The sequence below is a fragment of the Ambystoma mexicanum genome, chromosome 6q (genome assembly GCF_040938575.1).
Source record: "Ambystoma mexicanum isolate Mex_15411 chromosome 6q, UKY_AmexF1_1, whole genome shotgun sequence".
NCBI classification, from domain to species: domain Eukaryota; kingdom Metazoa; phylum Chordata; class Amphibia; order Caudata; family Ambystomatidae; genus Ambystoma; species Ambystoma mexicanum.
Window position 1 is genome coordinate 403,039,537 of NC_090937.1, and position 13,551 is coordinate 403,053,087.

Genomic DNA, 13,551 nt, shown 5'->3' on the forward strand with positions numbered 1-13,551 from the left:
AAGGCGGGTAAACTACTGGCCTGGCTAGAGAAGCGAGATGAGGGACACCAGCAAGCCAGGAATATTAAAACTGCGAATGCTGAAGTAGTGTCAACTGATCGTGACATTGCGGAAAGCTTTGCGTCCTACTATGAGGAACTTTATAGTGCCCCTACTGTTCTGATAGAAACCACGGCATTGGATGAGATCATTCTCCCCTCATAAGATACCAGTCAAACAGTCACACTGGAAGAGAATATCATGGAAGAGGAAATATTGGCTGCTATTTCCCAACTTCAAACAGGCAAAACCCCGGACCCGAACGGTCTCCCAATGGAAATCTGGAAGAAACTAGATAATGACAGCATGGCTCCACACCTGCTTAACATGTTTAAACATTCAAATGAGGAGGGAATACTCCCACTAGATATACGTAGGGCTACCATAATAGTAATACCAAAAGAAAGTAAGCCACCAAATGAATGCAATTCCTACAGGCCGATTTCCTTAATAAATAGCGAAAGAAAAAATCTGGCCAAGGTACTCGCCAACAGACTCCAAACGGTAATCACATCCCTGATTCACCTGGATCAATGCGGCTTCATGCTGAAGAGATCCACAAAGATGAATATCCGTAGGCAACTATTGATTTTGAAAAGGCTTTCGATTCTGTTTACTGGGAGGCACTGTGGGTAATTATGAGGAAAATGGGCTTTGGGGAACAATTCACAGGTTGGATTCAGCTTTTATATAACTCCCCTATATCGGAAGTGAGAGTGAATGGTTGGCCCTCTCATAGCATCCAGCTGGGAAAAGGGACAAGACAGGGATGCCCCCTGTCAGCCATGCTATTTGCACTGATAATTCAGCCCCTGGCAATAATACTAAGAAATACACAGACATGGTCAGGCTTCCGCTGGGACCAAGATTGAGAAGACAGAGGGCCTCATTACACGGAAGGCGGTAATGGTTAACGGCCACCGTTAATGGTAACGGTGACCGTTAACCATTACCGCCTTACTACGAGGTCCCTTAGCGGGTTGGTGCTTTAACGCCTGCTTTTTGCAGGCGTTAAAAACCAACCGGCTAAGGGACCTCGGAGCTAATTACGGCACAGCAAAATTGCGGTGCCGTAATTAGCGCCTTCCCCATTCCCATAGAGCCGTATAGGGCAGAAATGGGAATGGGGAAGGGCAATGATGGAAGGGGGATTTACCGCCCCTCCAACCTTGGAATGGGGCGGTAAATCCCCTTTCCGCCAAGGCGGTGCCGGTATTTTACCGGCATGAGCCATGGCGCTAATAGCACCATGGCTCACCGCCTTCCATGTAATGAGGCCCAGAGTCTCTCTATAAGCTGATGACTTACTTATCTATCTGGCCAACCCAGCTGTCTCTTGCCCCATAGTCACACAGATACTGGTGGAATATGGCAGATTCTACAGTCTGAGAGTAAACTGGGGTAAATCCATACTGTTCCCAATCAAAGGAATAGACGGTATACCTCCTGAGGGTTCCCCGTATAGAGTTGAACTGGAACAATTTCATTATCTGGGTATCACAATCTCGACTAAACTAGAAGATTATGTGAACAGAAACCTATACCCAATTAAGAGAAGATTTATACAAGATGTGAACCACTGGATGACGCTGCCATTAACCTTACTGGGAAGTGCGGCGCTCTTAAAGATGCTGACTCTCCCCCGCTTCCTATACATCTTACAAAACTCTCCATTACACATTCCCACAACTGTATTTCACAAAATAGATAGAATAGTGCGGAAGTTACTATGTGGGGTGGACACCCAAGGATAGTGCTACGCACCCTCCAGCACTCAGTGTTGGAAGGAGGGATTGAGCTCCCACATATGCAAGCATACTACTGGGCGAGCCAAACGGCGTTTGTAAATGATATACTGCCTGGTAACTTAGAACTACTGCACATCCGAGCAGAAAATGCTGTGAGGCATGGCATATCCCCACTCAAAAGTTTAAATCATGTCATGGGCCACCCTCCTCCCCGCACAATAGCAACCCACATAACCCAGATCTAGGTGGAAGCACATAAGCACATAGGATGGGACAATAAAATCACTCCGATACAGCCTCTATGGAAAAACACGATCCTCCCTGAGCCCCCTAAACTTCGAAGATGGCCAAACTGGGAATTGGCTGGATATCCAAAATCAAGGATGTGATAAATGAAGGCAAAATTAAACCCTTTACTGAACTGTCGACCTGCTTTGGTCTCACTGCAACTGAGCGATACCATTACACACAGTTATCCCACGCACTTAAAACACACATGCCAGACCTTTCCAACCTACCTGATTGCACGCCCATAGAGAGAAACATCGTTTTGGTTAGCGTGAATGTTAAAACCACATCTATCATGTACAATGGAATCTCTTTGTTTGCCACAAAAGAACTTTGTAGCCTAAAATCGAAATGGGAAAGGGATGTTGGCCCACTATTGCCTGAGGACTGGACCGTGACTTTAATGTACCCCCGGGAAACAGCAATATCTGCTAGAATCAGACTCATGCAACTAAAAGTGCTACATAGGGTATATTATCCACGAGTGACACTTAACCGCTGGGGCAAGATCACAGATGCCAAATGCCTATGCTGCAAGCAGGAAGAGGGAACCTTCTTCCACCTTCTGTGGCAATGCACGCGCATCCAGCATTTCTGGCAAAGGTGTTGTAATAGACTGTCAAGAGTTTTGGGCCGACCAATTCCAAATGAGCCTAAGCTATTGTTGTTGGGGATTGAGGATGAGGGGGAAATGACCCACTTTGAAAAACTCTTGGTTTCAACGACCACAGGACTGGCCAAGAGGAACATTGCACAATTGTGGGGCTCAGAGATCACACCCCAATATGACCAGTGGGTAGCAGACGTGGATGCCTGTATAGCAATAGAGCACTGATTATATACAGCTAGAGGTTGTCGGGAAAAGTCCCATAAAAGTTGGCAAAATGGGAACAAATTTCATAGCAAACAAACCATGATTTGCGAGATACTGTTGTGTGCAAAGCGTTAGTGTGCGGTGTGTTTCAGGCATCAATCTGCAATGAGCTGGGCAGCTGAAGTAAATTTTGGTAGCAAACTGTAATACCTGTGTTGTATGTATGTGTGTACTCTTTTCATATTTTATGTTGTTTTTCTCAGTCAATAAGAAAATACAATAAAATGTGTTATAAAAAAAAGAAATGTACAACAGGATGATTCCCAACAAACAAAATCAGTCCATATTTACTTTGTGACAGTTCTGACAAATTTGAATGTGATGGCGAATATTGAAGTATTCCAGGCTAAAGAATCTCAAGAAAAGCCAACACTCAGAGTTGCTGTTCACTACCTTCATATGGTGGACATAATGCGTTTATTTATCAGATCCATCTGAGCGGAAAACTGGGATTTACACCATGCATCACTTGAAGAGTTTGTTGAGTACATTTCCCCCCTCGACTTAATAAACTATGCAAGTATGATATCATGGTACTTAGCAGAAATGAAACAGCTTGAATGCAACCACCCAGAACTGTGGAGTGAGTTTCAGAAAGGCAATTGAGTAACAAGCAAGACAAAAGTACCCTTTTGTGCTTTAGGTTCAGATGAAGTGGTGGAACATCAAAACAGGGCAATGAAACTACTTGGTGTTGTGGATAATATTACTAAAAACATAGATTCTAGCATGATTCTTTTTAGCCTCTCCTGCAATCCCAAGGCTATCTACGAAAGCAAAAGGAAATGTAGGAATCACAGATTACAAATGGTAAAAAAATCACTACCTAACAGCAACCAAAGCAACATGCCAAAAGAAAGATGTTCAACAGATCTACAACTTGATCATGACATTGACTAACCCTGTGAATTATGATGGAAAAGAACTCATCAACATCTCGACAAAGGCAGTTTTTTATGAACAAATTCAGAACGACGCATCAAGAATGACAGATAATGGTTGCCAAATGTACAACAGCTTTAAAGAACACTGGATTGAATCAGACAGTTGTAGCCTCTGGACACCAATGAAGAAAGAGAATCCTAAGCTGTGTATAAGTGCACGCAAAGTTGATACAACAAAAGTACAACAGTGCAGTTGAAGGCAGATCGTACTTTGTTCACAGGTTTGCTGATTGCTTCACAAAGTCGACTGACATTGATCTGTAGGAATGCTTGAGTAATTAGGAATTCTCTGCAGGGCTTCTTTCAATGTTCAACTTAGATGGTACATTGATTTAAGCTGCAAACAGAAGAAAGCTGATGAAAATACTGACAGAGAAACAACATACAGAGGTTGCTAACAAGATGACAGAGGTCTCTTATTTTTTTATTGATTTTTTTATTGATGGCATAATATCTATACCAGAGCAAACATATTCAGCAGCCGTCTTTGACAAAATGGCAGAATTGCAAGCATGGTGAACCCGTCATATGTGAAGACATGCCAAGACCTTGTAATTGAATTCAACAAGAAAATAGAACCTTATCTGTGTAACGCTCACCTGATTCCCACGGAGGCGCTGGTCTTGGCAGGAAGGTGTCTGTGACTCGAAAAGTGATGTGCACGACTCGATTGGCTTCTGGGGTCGAACCTCTTCGCACTGTGTGTCGAACTTGTAGGGTGAGGTTTCTGCAGGTGAAAGAATATGGGGGTTAATGGTCTGGGTTGTTGAATGTCCCTCTCTCTCTCTCTCTTCCTAGCTTCTCCATAGAGCCCCCAGGTCAACGTGCTCACTTTAGATAGGTGAATGCTGGACTCTCCATCTGCGTCTGGTGCAGGGTGCCGTTGCCAGTTCCTTCACTGGTGAAACATACGCCTCTTGAACTCAGAGGATCGTTACCGTCGTTAACTGCACGAGCGGTGAGTTTCCAGACACCTTTTTAGTCTTTATAGTCTTTAGGTGCGTGGCACGTTAATATTGAACAGGACTCTGTATAATGCTTTTCCCTTTTGTCTTGCAGGACTCTTGAGATGGAAGATGGAGTGAGCACCTGGAAATGCGTAAGTAAATGCAAGCGCTCTAACTGTCTTTTTCCCTTGCAGCTTAATTCGTGCTGAAGAGACGCCGGAGTATTTGCAGGCGTTCTCTTGCGACGAGCACGATGGGCGTAAGTAAATACCTGTCTAATGTCCCTTCTTTTGTCTTTCAGAAGTTGGGTTGCAGCGCCGGAGTTTGCAGCGCCGAAGTCCGCGGAATGCCCGTAAGTAATAACAATGCTTTTGTCTTCACAGGTGGCGATGCAGCGTGAAGAATTCCGGAATTCGCGGAGTGCCGGTAAGTAATAACAATGCTTTTGTCTTCACAGGCGGAGGTGCAGCGTGAAGAAAAGGCCGCAGCCGATGGATCAGGTGAGTAAGCACTGCGAGTAAAGGTTGCCTTGCTAACCTGTTGTTTCTTGTCTTTGCAAGTGCTGCTGTTGACTGGATACAGGAATGGTAAGTATAATTCTTGCAGGTTCAGGATCGAAAGAAGAAAGGCTGGAACAGACTCGGTGAGCGTTCTGCTGCAGATGCAGAATAACGCAAAGCACGTTTCATCTATCGGGTGTGGTTTAAATAGCCTTGGAGTGATGAGGCGTCTTCCTCCACGGCCCCGCCTAGGTAAGAAAAGAGTTCCAGTTCCAGAAGAGTTCCAGTGCTGTATCCAGGGAGTGGAGCTTGCCCCACCCAGGTAAGAAAGTAGTTCCTGTTCACAGAGGACTTCTAAGAGGCTGGTAAGTAAGCAGCATGGTCTGCTGCAGGTAAGTCCACCCAAGCATCTTCACACATATTATGAGCCTGGCGCTTCCAGTGCTGGGACCGATGGTTTTGATGAGCCTGGTGCCACCGGCACCAGGACAAGGTCCAAAAGGTCCCAGTGGGGACCGGCTGGTGCCTAGGATTAGGGTTAGGGGCCTGCTTCCAAGGACGTTGGGCTGGTCCTGGCTCCTTGGAAGCAGTGATCATGACAGCACCCCCCCTCAAGGCCCCTCCTAAGCGTGTCTTCTCCGGGGGTTTTGGCTTGTCGGGGTGATTCGATGGAATTTCTTGACCAGACGAGGTGCGTGGACATATTCTGAGGGTTCCCAAGACCTTTCCTGGGGGCCGTATCCTTTCCAATCAACCAGATAATATAACTTAGATTTGGAGATTTTGGAGTCTAGGATGTTCTTTACTTCGAATTCAAGTTCTCCATCTACCAAAACAGGTTCTGGGAGTTCAGTCAATCGGGTTTCTGGTTGTACTGGTTTTAATAAGGAGACATAGAATACTGGATGTATTTTCATATGCGCAGGTAATTCCAATTTGACAGCCGCCGGATTAACTATGGTAGAGATGAGATAGGGTCCAAGGTATCTCGGGATGAAGGTGCAGGGTCCTTTTAGAGGCAGGTGCTTAGTGGATAACCAGACCTGATCTCCTACTGCGTAGTGAGGGGCCTCTTTACGGTGTCGATCTGCTCCTTTTTTGAATTGAGCTTTAGCTCTTTGCAGATGGACAGTGGCTTCCTTAAAAGCACGGGTGATCTCCGAGTGCAAGTGATCCACAGCAGGTGTTTCGAATTCTTGGGGAGGATCCAGGTTAGAGGTTCTAGGATGGTGTCCGTATAATAGGAAGAAGGGAGTCTTCCCGGTTCCAGAATGAGTCGAATTGTTGTAAGAGTATTCAGCGATCCAAAGAATATCCTTCCAAGGGTTTTCAGTTTGTTGGAGCATGCAACGTAGATATTGCTCTAGAGTCTGATTTGTCCTCTCGGTTTGTCCGTCAGTTTGGGGATGGTGACTGGTTGAAAGTCTTACATCAATTTGGGCTAGACGACAGCAACTTCGCCAAAAGTGGGAGATGAATTGACTTCCCCTATCAGAGACTAAAACCGAGGGAAAACCGTGTAATCGAACGATGTTTTCTAAGAATTCTCGGTCCAATACTGAAGCTGAAGGTAGGCCCTTCAGGGGAATGAAGTGAGCCATCTTGGAGAATAGATCCACGACTACTAGAATGGTATTATACCCTGAGCATGGAGGTAAGTCCGTGATGAAATCCATGGACAGGGTATGCCATGGACAGGGAGGAATGTCTAGAGGGTGTAATAGGCCGGCTGGTTTCTCCTTCTGACTTTTATTCTGGGCACACACACCGAAGGAGATTACAAAGTCTCTAATATCCTTCTTCCATGATGGCCACCAGAAATGTCTTTTGATCTTTTCCATGGTTTTGGTAATGCCAGGGTGACCCTCCATTAGAGAGTCGTGATAACAGGAGATTACTTGTTTTTGTATTTTCTCACAGGGCAAGTACAATCATCCTCGGAAATATGGTAGGTCTTGATCCACTGAGAATTCTTTTCCCTTTAATTGCCAGTCCTGCAAATCGGCCGGAGTTCGGAGTGATTTGACTGTAGTCTTGATATCTTCAAAGGATTGAGCACTGACCAAACCCAAAATCCTTTGTTCTGGGATTATGGGTATTGGTTCTGGATTGGTCAAATGTTCATCTACTCGCATCCGGGAGAGGGCATCTGCTTTTCCGTTTTTACTGCCTGGTCGATAAGTAATTATAATGTCAAACTCAGCCAGAAACAGAGCCCAGCGAAGCTGTCTGGAAGACTGAGCTTTGGCCATCTTCAGATATTGTAAATTGCGGTAATCAGTCATTACGGTGACTGTGTGTCTGGCTCCCAAAAGATAATGCCTCCAGGCTTTAAAGGCCGATCTGATAGCTAAAAGTTCCTTGTCTGTAATTGAATAGTTGATCTCGGGAGCTGAGAATTTGCGGGACCAAAAGGCTACAGGATGTAATTGGTGTGTGACCGGATCTCTTTGTGATAAAACTGCCCCCATAGCAAGACTAGAAGCATCCGTTTCCACGATGTAGGGGAGTTCTGGGCGAGGATGTTTTAGAACAGGTGCAGAAATGAATTTAGCTTTTAAGTCCTGAAAAGCTTGTTCTGCTTCAGTAGACCACTCAAAACGTTTGTTCTTCTTTAACAGAGCGGTGATGGGCTGGACTATCCGAGAGAATTCAGGAATGAATCTGCGGTAAAAGTTAGCGAAGCTTAACATGCTTTGAACTCCTTTTACCGAGGTTGGTGATGGCCACTTGATGATTGCATCGACTTTCTTTGAATCCATATGGACTCCGTTAGGTGACAATATGAATCCCAGGAACTCAACTTCAGTTACGTTGAAAACGCATTTTTCAAGCTTAGCAAAAAGGTTATGTTGACGCAATCTCTCGAGAACCTTTTTAACGTGTCTCTGATGTTCCTCTTCAGATGATGAATAGACAAGGATGTCATCAATGTAGACAACAACACACACATCTATGAGTTCTCTAAGGACATCGTTCATAAAATACTGGAAAGCGGCAGGAGCGTTACAAAGTCCAAAGGGCATCACTTGATATTCGAATAGCCCATACTTGGTGCGGAAGGCCGTCTTCCATTCATCGCCCTCTTTTATTCGTACCAAGTGGTAGGCTCCTCTGAGATCCAACTTTGTATATATATATGCGTCTTTGACTTGGTCCAGGAGTTCAGGGATCAAAGGTAACGGGTATCTGTGTTTAACGGTGATTTGATTCAGGGCGCGGTAATCTATACAAGCCCTAAGTTCTCCTTCCTTTTTCGGAACGAAGAACAAAGCCGATGAAGCTGGAGACGGATAAACCCGTTAGCTAGGTATTGGTCCAGATATTGTCTGAGGTGAAGATTCTCTGGCTCGGTGAGGGCATAAATCCTACTGCAAGGAGGAGTTGTTCCGGGTATCAGATCTATTTGACAGTCGTAAGACCTATGAGGAGGCAGGGTGTTAGCTTGATCCTTCCGAAAGACATCTTGGAATTCCTGGTATTCGGGAGGTAATTTGGGAACCTCAGAAGATATTGCAGCCAGTGAAACATCAGGCCGAGGATAACAAGTGGTAAAACATTCTGGAAACTGAACCGTTTTTGCTCGCCAATCGATCTGAGGATTGTGCTTCTCTAACCAAGGGATTCCCAGAATTATCTGGAACTGAGGGGCCTTGATCACATCGAACACGATTTTCTCCCGGTGTCCATCTTGGCTCACTAGCGTCACTTCTTGGGTGGCGTGTGTTACTGGTCCGGAGGCTATCTCTGTGCCATCCACTGTAGTAATGACGTCTTTTACTGCCTTAGGGACAAGGGGTAGATTCATCCTTGATACCATTTCACGGTCCACATAATTACCGATTGCTCCGCTGTCGATGTAAGCTTCAATTGCATGCAAACGATCCGGACGTTCAGGACTAATGAGGACCATGGGCACCACGAAATGCGAGGTCACGGGACAGATCTTAACGCTCGGCAAGAGGACCTCTACACTTGCCGGGCTAGGTCGTTTCCCTGCTCAGAACTTGTGGTACAGGTATCTGCGGCTCCTACAGCCTTCTTAGCTGGTTTCACTGGACAGTCTCGAAGAAAGTGCCCTGAGTTCCCGCAATAGAGGCATAATTGCAGCTGTCTTCTTCTTTCCCGCTCCTTTTGGGTTAAAGGACCTTTCATGCCCCCTATTTGCATGGGTTCCACAGTGTCAGCTCCCTTAGTAGAGGTCTGTGGTTTAGAAAACATTCGGGTATCAAATTTAGAACGATCAGCCTTCCTGTTCTGTAATCTGTGGTCCAATTGGACAACTAAGTCAATATAGTCTGAGCATTCTTGTGGAGGGTTCACAACTTGAGCTAACACATCCTTGAGCTCTCCACGCAGGTCTCTGTAGAAAAGCGTTATTCTCTTATCCTCGGGCCATTGAGTTTCCACTATAAGTCTGTTGAATGAGGCTATATAAGTCAAGAGGTCTTGATTACCCTGTCGTAATGAAAGAAGTTCATTGTCCAAGGCCTGCCCTTGTGCATGTCTTGCGAACAGTTTCTCCATGCTGGACTGGAAGGCCTGGAAATCATGTAAAACCGGATCATCCTGGGTGACTAAAGGGATCGACCTATCTGCGGCGCTGCCACTGAGATAAGAAAGCACGAAAGCCACCTTGGTCTGGTCTGTTGGGAATGCAGCTGGTCGACATAAGAAGTGTAGGCGGCACTGGTTGATGAACACTGCAAATTTCTTTGGGTCACCAGAAAAGCGTTCGGGCGGAGCCAAAGGCACATTACCGGGTAGATTGATTTGCACTGGATTTAAAGATGATGCAGAAGGATAACTTCCTCCTGGAGCGGGCAGAGGTGTCTGTCCTGCCTGCGTTTGTAGCAATTGCCTAGCGAGGTCCTCTGTTCGCTCCTTGGAAATTATCAGTTCTCTTCTTAGAGAGTTTGTTTCCTGACGAGCTGCATGTACTTCTGCTCTTAATTCCCCGAGCAACTGGGCTAATTGATCAGTGTCTGAGGTTTCCATTGCGCCTGGGTAGGAGTTTTGCGGTGGGCTTCGCGTTCTGTAACGCTCACCTGATTCCCACAGAGGCGCTGGTCTTGGCAGGAAGGTGTCTGTGACTCGAAAAGTGATGTGCACGACTCGATTGGCTTCTGGGGTCGAACCTCTTCGCACTGTGTGTCGAACTCGTAGGGTGAGGTTTCTGCAGGTGAAAGAATATGGGGGTTAATGGTCTGGGTTGTTGAATGTCCCTCCCTCTCTCTCTCTTCCTAGCTTCTCCGTAGAGCCCCCAGGTCAACGTGCTCACCTTAGATAGGTGAATGCTGGACTCTCCATCTGCGTCTGGTGCAGGGTGCCGTTGCCAGTTCCTTCACTGGTGAAACATACGCCTCTTGAACTCAGAGGATCGTTACCGTCGTTAACTGCACGAGCGGTGAGTTTCCAGACACCTTTTTAGTCTTTATAGTCTTTAGGTGCGTGGCACGTTAATATTGAACAGGACTCTGTATAATGCTTTTCCCTTTTGTCTTGCAGGACTCTTGAGATAGAAGATGGAGTGAGCACCTGGAAATGCGTAAGTAAATGCAAGCGCTCTAACTGTCTTTTTCCCTTGCAGCTTAATTCGTGCTGAAGAGACGCCGGAGTATTTGCAGGCGTTCTATTGCGACAAGCGCGATGGGCGTAAGTAAATACCTGTCTAATGTCTCTTCTTTTGTCTTTCAGAAGTTGGGTTGCAGCGTCGGAGTTTGCAGCGCCGGAGTCCGCGGAATGCCCGTAAGTAATAACAATGCTTTTGTCTTCACAGGCGGCGGTGCAGCGTGAAGAATTCCGGAATTCGCGGAGTGCCGGTAAGTAATAACAATGCTTTTGTCTTCACAGGCGGAGGTGCAGCGTGAAGAAAAGGCCGCAGCCGATGGATCAGGTGAGTAAGCACTGCGAGTAAAGGTTGCCTTGCTAACCTGTTGTTTCTTGTCTTTGCAGGTGCTGCTCTTGACTGGATACAGGAATGGTAAGTATAATTCTTGCAGGTTCAGGATCGAAAGAAGAAAGGCTGGAACAGACTCGGTGAGCGTTCTGCTGCAGATGCAGAATAACGCGAAGCACGTTTCATCTAACGGGTGTGGTTTAAATAGCCTTGGAGTGATGAGGCGTCTTCCTCCACGGCCCCGCCTAGGTAAGAAAAGAGTTCCAGTTCCAGAAGAGTTCCAGTGCTGTATCCAGGGAGTGGAGCTTGCCCCACCCAGGTAAGAAAGTAGTTCCTGTTCACAGAGGACTTCTAAGTGGCTGGTAAGTAAGCAGCATGGTCTGCTGCAGGTAAGTCCACCCAAGCACCTTCACACATATTATGAGCCCGGCGCTTCCAGTGCCGGGACCAATGGTTTTGATGAGCCTGGTGCCACCGGCGCCAGGACAAGGTCCAAAAGGTCCCAGTGGGGACCGGCTGGTGCCTAGAATTAGGGTTAGGGGCCTGCTTCCAAGGACGTTGGGCTGGTCCTGGCTCCTTGGAAGCAGTGATCATGACAATCTGCCCAAGTATGATGAAACGCATTTAGTATTTGATAACTACCTAGCATTATCACTCGATAACTCTATCCAATGGAAAAGAGCAGGAAAAGCAACAACTTTTGAGTACAAAATCACAGATTCTACAAACATTGAAAACATTTTCATGAGAACCCTCCTCTTGCATTTTGCAACTAAAGATGAATTAACAGTTTACCTCTCAAATAAAGAAATTCTTCATACACAGAGGTTGAAACCAAGCCTGTTAACCAGTTGGAGAAATTAAGCCAAGTCATCAGATGGAAATGATGTTGGAGATATTGAAAGCACACATGAGGAGGCAGATACAAAAATAATTTGTACTCCCTTTTTGTATCATGTCGTCATGCTACTACCCGCTACATTAATTCACCTGAAACCAATGTTCTTGTCCTTGTTATTTTTTATTATTATGCAATCAGCTTTAAAACAAGTCAAAACCTTACACACATCCATCATACAACATCATAAACAATTAAAAATACATTTTCTTAAAACCATGTCATCATTCATCTAATACAATTAAAACGATGTGATGCAAAATGCATAATTCCCTTTCGTCAATTTTTTCTCCTTCTCTTTCCCACCTTTAATCATACATAGAAATTGGAACAATATCTTACTCAATTGATAAAGCATCTTAGACCAACACAAATTCCATGTTACTGTTCCCATATTGCACCCAAACAAATTAACATATTTTCTAAAACAGATTTGGAGTTGCACTGCCAGTGCTTGATAATACAAAAGTAAATGTTTTAATGACTCACTGTCCTCTTAACAAATCTACATCGGTCAGATGGACAGTCCAACTTCTTCCATCTAACACAATTTACCTTGGTAGGCAAAATGTCCAGCCGGAACTTCACCCATGTATATCCAATTTTCCAGGTTGTTTCTAGGGTATTTACAGAGATATTGTGCACATACTCCCAATTATTTATGCGAGAGTGTAAGATTCTGGTATTGCTCATATCCACTCGCAGTGTCACATGTTCTATGCCAGTCTGTGAGCCACAGTCGTGGCTTATATACACCCGGAATCTCATTTAAAAGCTCTGCATCCAGACCCCATTCTTCCTGTTTTGCTGCTGTTGTATTAACTGGAATATTATTCAGCCGGTCATCCCTTTCCTTAGAATCCGCAAACAGCATGTTTACTGGAAAGGATCTGAATTTGCAGCACAATAGGATTCTCTTCCAAACAATGTGTGCTTCTAGTGATGTCAAGCCTAATTCGAATCTAATAACAGAAATTGGCATAGCCTGAAGTAGTCTTAAAACTCTCTTCCATATAAAACCTTCTAGGTGGTAAAAGTCCTCTTTCAACAAAGTATGAGCCCCATAGATCAACATTGGAACGATTTTTTTTAAACAATTTTAAAAGAGGAATGACAGAAAATGTTCCATACTTAAAATGAAACATTTTCATCTGTGAGACTGCCTTTAAGGATTTTACATAAAAACCTTCCATTGCCTGTCTCTTCCCGGGATTGCTGAATATATCAAACCTGAGATACTTCATGCTGTCAAACTGAGCAATTCTTTCTCCTTCTAACCATGAAGAATGTTTCTTTCTTCTTTTTCCTACTGTTAAGATTAACAAATGGGATTTTCAGATATTTATTGTAAGATCGTTCTTTATGCAATATGACATTCTTTCGATTCCCACCTTAGTGCAATCTAACAAAATAA